Source organism: Helianthus annuus, chromosome 5 (genome assembly GCF_002127325.2).
Source record: "Helianthus annuus cultivar XRQ/B chromosome 5, HanXRQr2.0-SUNRISE, whole genome shotgun sequence".
In the NCBI taxonomy this organism is placed as follows: Eukaryota; Viridiplantae; Streptophyta; class Magnoliopsida; order Asterales; family Asteraceae; genus Helianthus; species Helianthus annuus.
In genome coordinates, this window is record NC_035437.2 from 72,244,765 (window position 1) to 72,254,192 (window position 9,428).

The 9,428-nt window shown below is 39.1% G+C and overlaps 1 long non-coding RNA gene across 2 annotated transcripts; it reads left to right on the forward strand.

The window, feature by feature from the left end:
• The first annotated feature begins 5,734 nt into the window (after positions 1-5,734).
• LOC110938766 lies at positions 5,735-7,474 on the forward strand. 2 transcript variants are annotated; one of them, XR_004893298.1, is made up of 3 exons: positions 5,735-5,869; positions 6,385-6,451; positions 7,264-7,474. It is a non-coding gene; the product is annotated as an uncharacterized LOC110938766 (long non-coding RNA). The 2 variants fall into 2 exon arrangements; XR_002591667.2 differs by having other exon boundaries at positions 7,257-7,298.
• Positions 7,475-9,428: the final 1,954 nt, after the last annotated feature.

The window sequence follows — 9,428 nt, forward strand, 5'->3', positions numbered from 1 at the left end:
CATGTCCTGTCCGTTCGGGTGACATGTCCTGCCCGTTCGTATGCCTGCCCGATCGGACGGCTGTTCGATCCAAACGATCAAGTTGTCCTTGGCACTTTGACTATTTTGATGGTCTTTGGGGGTTTTGATCGAGACGGTGTTGTGACGAGTTAATCAACAGAAACCCCATCTCGAACCAAGGGACCCGATCAGACAGGAATCACCCAAATCTGACTGGTTTACTGATTCGTGATGGTCGTTCTTGGTTAACCCGAAATCGGTCGTCTCTTTGTTAGAAACCGGGTCTTGAACCAACACGACACTAAGAATGAGTAGAAGGTCGGTACAAGCTTCGATTCTATCGGTCTTGAGTGTAAAAGAGTTGAAAGAAAGTTGGAAAACCATCTTTCAATCCTTTTATTCATGATTATGTGTAGATCTGTTGTGAAAATGTTGTTTATTCTTGTGGAAATCCTTCGGATTTGAGTTGTTCTTGGGGGAATGAGGCCAACACTTGAAGTTCATAAGAACTTCATGATGACATCACCCTAGAACACCCCAAATCCATTGATTTCATGGTTAAATGTTAAGATTCAAAGGTGAAAAAGATGAAGAAGTGTGCGCAGGTCATAGAAGTATAAGATTTAGGTTGAAAACTTACAAGAATCGCGAGAAATTGAGAGAAATTAGCCCCAAAGCGTGCTGGTCGAGTGAGAGCTCCACATCAGGGAGAATGATGTGAGAGTGGGGGTATTTATATGCAAGAGATGAGAGCAAGTGGTGCAGTGGGTTAGATCGTATGGCTGTCGGATCGGATGGCTGTCCGATCGGATGGCCTTTCGATCGAAGTGCCATTCGATCAAATGCCTCCGGTGAGCTGAGTTTTGGCGTTCCGTTTCGATCGTTAAGCGTTGCGATAGTTTGGTTACACATTCTCATCCACCTTTTCATATATTATTATAATTAGCCACGTTGGGTCGTATATACATATCCATATTTCGAAGTTGCGATACAATAACCGGGTTTCGTTTCGAAAATGCGTTACTTTGCGACGTTTCACGGTCATCGAGGAGGATAGAATAGGTCCTCTCTCAATGTCATCGTGAACGTTAATGTGTGTGATGCGATGTGCGTTTTGAGTAATGAGTTGCACTGCGACACATCACGGCTATCAAGGAGGGTAGAATTGGTCCTCACTCGACATCTTCGTGGTTGTGAGCCAGTACAATGTGATGTGATAGCGATAAAATATGCGAAAATATTGCGATATAGCGATGTATGCGATATAGGTACATTATGATTCGAATCTCCGGTGCTAGGCGTAATGAGTATAACGAGTAGTAACAACGCACGAACGTGCGGGTTGTTACAGTCTCCCCTGCTTTAGGAAATTTCGTCTCAAAATTAATCCACAAGAAGGGTCGCGAGAGTCGATGCGAGCGAGTAAGCGATAAAAGCGACAAGATAGCGAGCGATCGACAGAGAATTAACGCGCGGGAGCATTGTGAAGACTAAAAGGGAGCGACAAGTTAAAGCGATCCGTATGATCAGAGGCGAACACACACACAAGAATGCGATTCCAACGCGTTTTAAATTTTTGAAAAGTTGCTTAATTAGGAAAAACTTGTTTATGAAAATCTTCTCACGGTGCGGCGTTAATTATATTGATGTTCACACTAGCACTATGAGAATGGTTTTGGTTAGGTTACTAAAAGATTTTAAAGTGATTAAAACTCGTTTTACGAAATTTTCTCATCACGCGGCAGTAACTTGAGTCGATTGTCACTACAACGTTATAAGATAATCTCGTTTTGTACAAAAATTTTGATCAAATGTTAGAAAAGTTTCGTAAGAAAAGATCAGTTTAAAATTTGTTGTAAACAAAGCCTTTTAATAATACCAAAATTTTAAATTTAAGGTCGGCCCCGCATGGCACTTTTCCACGAAAGTTCGACAATATGGTTAAAACACTTATATATAGGAAGTATCAGCGGCGTATCCACCATGCTTTAACCATATGGCTTCCGTCCCGTGAAGCAGTGTCCTACGTGTCGACATAGTATACACAGATTTGCGATGACTCGATCCAAGCGAGAAAAGGATGGACCAAGTCTTGAAAAGCGATTCGGGTAAACTGTAACACCTCGAATTTTTGTGTCCAATGATGGGTTAACACGTGTCATTTGTTTACACGTGGCATCTATAATAAATAAAGGACTAATTTTGACAAACCTTGAAAGTATATAAATTCGAGGGTTATAAATGTCACCAAGGGTAAATATACTGTATAGTATCCCTAAATAATGCTTAAACCTTCAAACGAGTAAATTATAGATCGTACAAAAACAAAACGCGGAAGAAAGTGAGAGATTACAAACTACAGGGGTTAACTGTGTCGACATGTTTAATAATACCTCTGAGTGACCCTTTAACGTTCCAAAGACTTTGTAACGGTATTATACCCTCACTAAAATAATATATATAAATTTCGCGAAGTTTCGATATGAAACGAGAAAGTTACGATCGAATTCGTAGAAGAAGGGTTAAAAGCGTCAACAGTGAAAGTTAAGGCTTTCCAATATAATTAATAAATAAACCGGGGACTTAATAATGCGGGTAAATAACACGAGGCCCCTATCGGTAAATAACCGAGGGCCAAACCGCAAAGTTACCCCTTCAAACCCGAAAGGTCAGGTAAATCATTACGAAAGATTTCGTTATTAATGGCCAGATTCTGTAATCATAACAAAAGATTTTAAAATTCTGAAATCTTAACCTCTCGCGACCCGCGTGAAGGTTATAGTTAAGTTGAGGCGGGCCGCGAGCCACCTCAAATACGCGACTGATATTTGATCTTTAGGCGACCCGCATTAAAATGCATGGGAACTCCCATGCGGGCCGCGTAAAGTGCCCAGATGCAGAAACTTTGTAGTTTCTTGCCTTTTGGAGCTTTTGAACGATCAAACACCAATTAATGGAGCATGGGCGCCCCCTACACGACCCATAACCCTTAGGGACACCTGCCCATCATCCATGACCAGTTGTAGGGCAATGTGGAATGATCTTGGAGCCTAAAATGCACTATAAATAGCCATGTTGTAGTTACAACATTCACACAACTCAAACACTTCCATCTGATCATTCCAAGAGCTCCCTAGCATTCTCCTCTGTTCTCTAATCAAGAGTTAACTTCTGTAAGTGATCTAACCCTTTGTGGTTTCACATTTCCTTAGTAAATGGCTAAGAACCAAACCGTCGTAACTACGGTTTGACTTTACAATAAATCAGTAATGGTTCAGTCTTATGACGAATCAAAAGTGGTTATGAGTTGGTATTTACGTGGGTAATAAACCTCTAAAATGGTTCCCCCTGATCACCACTCTAACTATGTCAAATGTCGAGTCAAACGTGCGGTTAAAAAGTCAACAGAAAGCTATTTTAGCGATTTATGCATAATCTGTAATGTATATGTTATGGAACCTGTTTTGACAATCATAAAATATGATAATAAGTATATAAACTTGTTTGCGCTCGTTTGAATCGATCATTTACTATATTGAACCGGTTCGGAGCCGAAAGTCGCATAAGTTTGACTTTTGCTTTGACTTCAGTTCTGACCCGTTTTAGTGAGGTATAAATATACCTTAGGACTCTCTTAGGACCAGGTCACATGTTGGTATAAACCTCTGTGGTCGGTTCATGAGTTATCCGAGCCTTTTGCGCAATTCCGTCATTCGCCTAAAAGTTGACCGTAACGGCCTTTTAAAATTAAAACGAGTATTTCGGACACGTGAACGGACCAAAACCTTGCTTATTAAATTATAAGCATGTCCTTAAAGTTTCACGTCAATCCGAGGTCTAGAATGAGAGTTATGCTAAAAGGCGCACTTTTAAGAAAGTTTTGTAATTAACGGCGCAATTAGCATAACGCCCATCTAACCCAAGTTTTCGTCACCAAAACTTTTACCCACTGTGGTAAAATAATATTTTGGGAATTTTAGAGATTTTTAATAATTTTTACCTTACTCATAACCTGCGGTTATGGCTACGGTTCGGTAAATACCGAATATGCCCTTTTTGGCCAAAACGGGAGTTCTACAAGGTCTTTTGACCCGATTCCAGTTGCCACTGATTTTAAATAATAAATAAAGTATTTTAAACTTTATAAACTGTTCGGGAAACTCAGATTTCCTGTAGAACTCGAAAAGCCCTTTTTAAAGTCTTTAAAATGACCGAAAAGCCCCTACGGGGCATAATATAAACCTAAACTCGTTACGGGCATTACGGAAGGTATCCTACTGATACCAAAATACTTTTAAGGCATATTGACTTAGGAAATAAGCGTACGACTCTCATAGTTAACCGTTTCGCCTATTTTGCGCACACGGTACGGCTCATGGAACTAGTTTTCGTGCAATAGCCGATATGGGTCAAATTATATTATTTGAACCCCAAAATCCAGAGTATGAACTATAAAACCATATAAAACAAGTCACTGAACTTGTTGGGTCCAAATCATACTCCATTCTCGGTTTTCGCCTTTTCGTGCGAATTAACCATATCTATATATCGGAATCAACCGGTTTAAGCTACGGCTAATACAAGGACCGTTAGGATTCTAAGAGGTTAATTAAAACCTTCGTTCCAGATTAGGAGCCCCAGTAAAAGCTATCGGTGACTTGATCTAAATTAAGGATTTATACTTGCAAAGGTAAATACTTTAACTTATTTCCCCTATATGGGCTTGGGTTACGGTATACTAATACCGCTTGATTGAGCATTATATAATTCCATCGCTTAGGTGGTTAATTGATTAAATATGATCAGCTCATTTAAACAGTTTTGTTGCTTATAAGCCTTTGGGGGGTTTAATGACCGTTGTCCCGGATATCCTTGGCATCATTTTACGAAATGGCCACGACCATCGACATCCCGGTGTAGGCGTACACCCGGTATAAAGTGTCGACATTAAAATTAAAAGACGTAGCCGTTGGTTTTTATACTACGGTTTTACGCAAACGTGGTGTGTCTATAAATCTTTAACCCGGCACGACCCGGGCTACTGAACGCATAAAAGAACATGTAAAACGTTTACAAGATCATTATGAATTTTCCCAAGTTATGAAAGAGTTTGTGCCTTGTGCATTCAAATCAATTTTTAATAAACATTTTCAAATGTGTCAGTTGAATGTATTTACCAGTGTAAACTGACGTATTTTCCCCAAAAAGATTAAGTGCAGGTACCTAAACGTAATTGGCTGGTATTAGCTCCCTAGCGTCGGGATAAGTCTCGCAAGCTTGATTGCAGTATCTGATGGAACAATACTTTATCTTTATTTACGATCCACTGTGGATATATTCAACCCCTGTAATACATTTTGATATTACGATCAGAGGTTGAAATTTATATATTTATCTTATGCTTCCGTTGTGCATTATATAATTGTGTGGTTTGACTATATTGTTGCCAACATCGTCACGGTAATCCCCCACCGGGCCCACCGGTGAGACACTGTAACACCCCAAAAACGTAAACCCGTATATTATAAAGTTCAAGGAATTAATAAACAAGAAATTACCAATTAAGAACTTAACCTAGTTAAGTTCTAGTCTAGAAATAACTCATATTATGGTTAAAATACTTGAAACTAGAGAAAATGGTAGTCAAGGGACTAAACTTGTCAAAAATGAAACTCTTATTACTAATAGTAACAAAATCAAAACCAAACACACCAAAAATTGGTGGTCTGGTCGACAGAAGCAGAGAAAAGGGGCGACCCCCATATCCAAAACCCTAACATCACCATTTCTTGCAAATTGAAGGCTCAAATCCTAACCAAAACAAAATCCGAGCTTAGAATCGTGTTCCTCATCGCGAGAGGGTCTAGAGGTATGTAAAATTTTGTGAGAATTCACTACTTGAAATTCTCATGAATCTAGCAAAATCTGAAATTTATTTGATGCATGATAGTAATTAGTTAGATTAAAGATGAAATAGTGTCTAGGGTTAAAACTTAGACAACTATAGGTGAAATCATGCCCTAATTCAGGAAAAATTCCATGAATCCATAAATGTTAAGTTATGGGTTTTGTATGTTGATGATGAATATTAGGATTTTGGGTGTAATCCTAGTATAAATTTCATTATAAGAAGTAATTCCAGTGATATTGATACTAATTGTGTGCAAAATTGCTATTATAGTGAAATTTGATGGCAAATCTTAAAGTCACGAACTTGTTTATGAAGGTGGAAAAATCTGACCCGCTAGGTGTTTGTAGAAATGCCTAAGTGAGGACTTAAATGTTAAAATTTGGATAAAAACGCAGATTTGATAATGGTCCATAATGATGTGATTATGGTCATGAAAAGAGATCTAAACATGTTGTGAAAACTGAATTTTCTAGGCAAAGAGTCCGGTTCCTCTAGCGGACAAGCCGAGGGGAAATCACGAGGAAAAGGCGCGCTCTAAAGGTACGAAATTTATCGTTTCGTTACATTATACCTTATTGTTAGTTTTATGTAGTCAATTTTGAAACACGACGACCAAGATTTACCAATACGTCACGAATATGATTAGTGCCTTAAACAAGTAAATGGGTCAAAACAAGTGAAAATGCATGAAATCTTACATATCCGAAATGGTGTGTAAGTTTAACACCCAAACGGGTCAAACAAGTTATGGTAATAAGCATGAAGCATGACCTTATTACACAATGCGTGAATTACATGATAAGTATGCCGTGTAACGAACACCATACCCAAATTAAGAAATCTTGTTTTTAATATAGGAGCTAAGGTGCATATCCGATGCATGAAAATAGTATAAACAACCAAATATTATGTCTTGTAATCTAGGGTGTAAGTTGATTTCGTAAGCATGCCCGCTCAAGAATAGTTGAGTAATGTTATAAACCAAAACAAGTATAAAGTACTAGCCCAGCCGCGCAGTAATTTATGCGAATTTGTGTTGTTTCGACTCATAGCGAATCAGCAAGAAAACTGCATTTTAAACAAGGAAGAGATGTGCAGAGTCTACCGTAAATTACGGTAGTACCGTAATTTACGGTGGCCTGAAATTATTTACGGTGAGTCTCTACTGTGTTACGGTAGATCCCAAATGACCAGAAGCCACCGTAATTTACGGTGACACCGTAAATTACGGTGGAGCCCTGTTTGACAAAAGTTGTTTTGATCATTTTCTCGAATCCGTGTTCGGACCTGATTCGAATACGTAATTACCAAGAGTGTTAGTACTAATGCTTGTTTTAAATGTTAGTTCTCAGGTACCAAGAAAAAGGATGAAGATCAAGCAAGTGAATAGAACCGAACACACACATTTTAAGAACGCTTCCGCATCCAAACTTTGTGTTAGAAACTATGTAAATTAATGGTAGTTACTGTCTTGTATGTGGTTTGTAACAACAATACATGAAGGTTGTGTTAATTTTGGGTTAAACTATGAAAGTTTTTGTAAAGTCGTCATTTTGGCGTTAAATGCAAGGTTTTTAGGTTATTAAATTTGGTAAAATAAGCTGGGTCTTACAAGTTGGTAATCAGAGCTTAAGGTTGCCAATAAGTGTTCGGTTCAAGCTTGATCAACATCCGGTAAGAGTTATTGCTTAAGTAGAATTTAGAAGTATAGAAATAATTCACAAACGAATATACATGGAAAAGAGTGTGTAAGTACACTCAAACACGAGAAAAGCATGAAACAAGAATAATAGAATCAAGAGTGTGTAAGCACACTCAAACACGAGAAAAGCATGAGACAAGAATGATTGAGTCAAGTTGCGAGCTTGATCAAATCAAAACAAGTAAAACATGTATTACAAATGAAATGTTTAACGATATATGTAAACATTTCAGTATCAAAGATGGCAAGCGGAGGTGACGGAGATGCGGTGCCAAGAGTCACCGAACAGATGAGAATAGTGATTGCCGAAGAAGTTGGAAAGGCGATCGAAAACAGCTTGTCGAATTTCATTGATAAAATCCAAAATACGGTTTTATCAGTGGTAGAAGAAAGAATCAAGAAGCTGGAAGATAATTCAAATCTAGCAAAGGAAAAATCCGGGGAACGAAAACCTTGTTCATACAAGGAATTCATAGCTTGTAAACCGCCTATCTATAATGGGGAAGTTGATCCAATCGTGTGTCAGCGATGGATAGGCGATATCGAGGGAGTGTTCGAGAGAACACATTGTGATGAAAATGACTACGTAGCTTATGGTACGGGTCAATTAAGAGGTCAAGCGAAGGATTGGTGGGATAACAAGAAGAAAGAGATTGGAAACGAAGCGGCTAAGGCCATGACGTGGGAGGAGTTTAAGACGCCGTTTCTTAAACACCATAGCCCCAAAGCGGTTATAAACAAGATTAAGGAAGAGTTCATGCAACTCAGACACAAGGGTGAATCCATAGACAAGATCACGGGGGTGTTTATGGACAAAATGAAGTTCTGTGATGATCTGATCACGAACGAAGAACAGAAAGTCTATTACTACCATAACATGCTGAGCGCTGAATATAGGGAGTTCATAACCCCTTCAAAGTATGAGACCCTTACCGAGATTGTCAATGCTGCTCGGGAAAGAGAGATTGAGTTGAAGAAGAGTATAGAGCGGGGTGAACGAAGGGCACAGGATATAAATCCAAGCCCTACCAAGAAGGCAAGAACGAATGAAACATCAAAGAAATCAGACGCAAAGAGCGGTACGCCAAGTTGCAAAATCTGCGGCAAGAATCACAAAGGTGAATGTCGCTTCAAGGATAAGCCATGTCCTATATGTCGAAAAACGGGACATATGGCTATATCATGCCCGGAAAAAGTGACCGTTTGTTATAACTGTTACCGAACGGGTCACAAAAGATCAGAGTGCCCAGAATTGGCGGGAAAGAATGAAGGGCAAGATTCAAAAGGTGAAGCCGCAAAAGCCAAAGCAAGATCCTTTCAATTGACCGCTGCTGAAGCAAAGGTCGAACCTGACGTGGTCTCAGGTATATTCACTATAAATTCAATTCCCGCACGTGTGTTATTTGATACTGGTGCGAATAAATCCTTTGTTTCATATGGGTTTATTCGACACCCCTCATTTGTTCTAACAAAATTGCCTATGCCTTTAGAGGTAGAGATAGGTAATAATAAAAGCTTTATTGTCTGTGATGTATGTAAAAACTGCACGATGAATATTGATGACGAGGAATATGCAATAGACTTGATCCCGATGTCGATGGGAGAATTCCAAGTGGTAGTGGGAATGGATTGGCTATCCCGTTACCACGCAAAAGTGGTTTGTTTCCGAAAGGAAATAAAACTAACTTCTCCTAGCGGAAAGCAAGTTACAATATATGGAGAAAAGGGAGGTAACCCGGTGATATGCTCAATGCTAGAAGCTCGCAAACTCATGAAACATGGATGCAAGGCCTTTATGGTATATGCGAGCGAAAC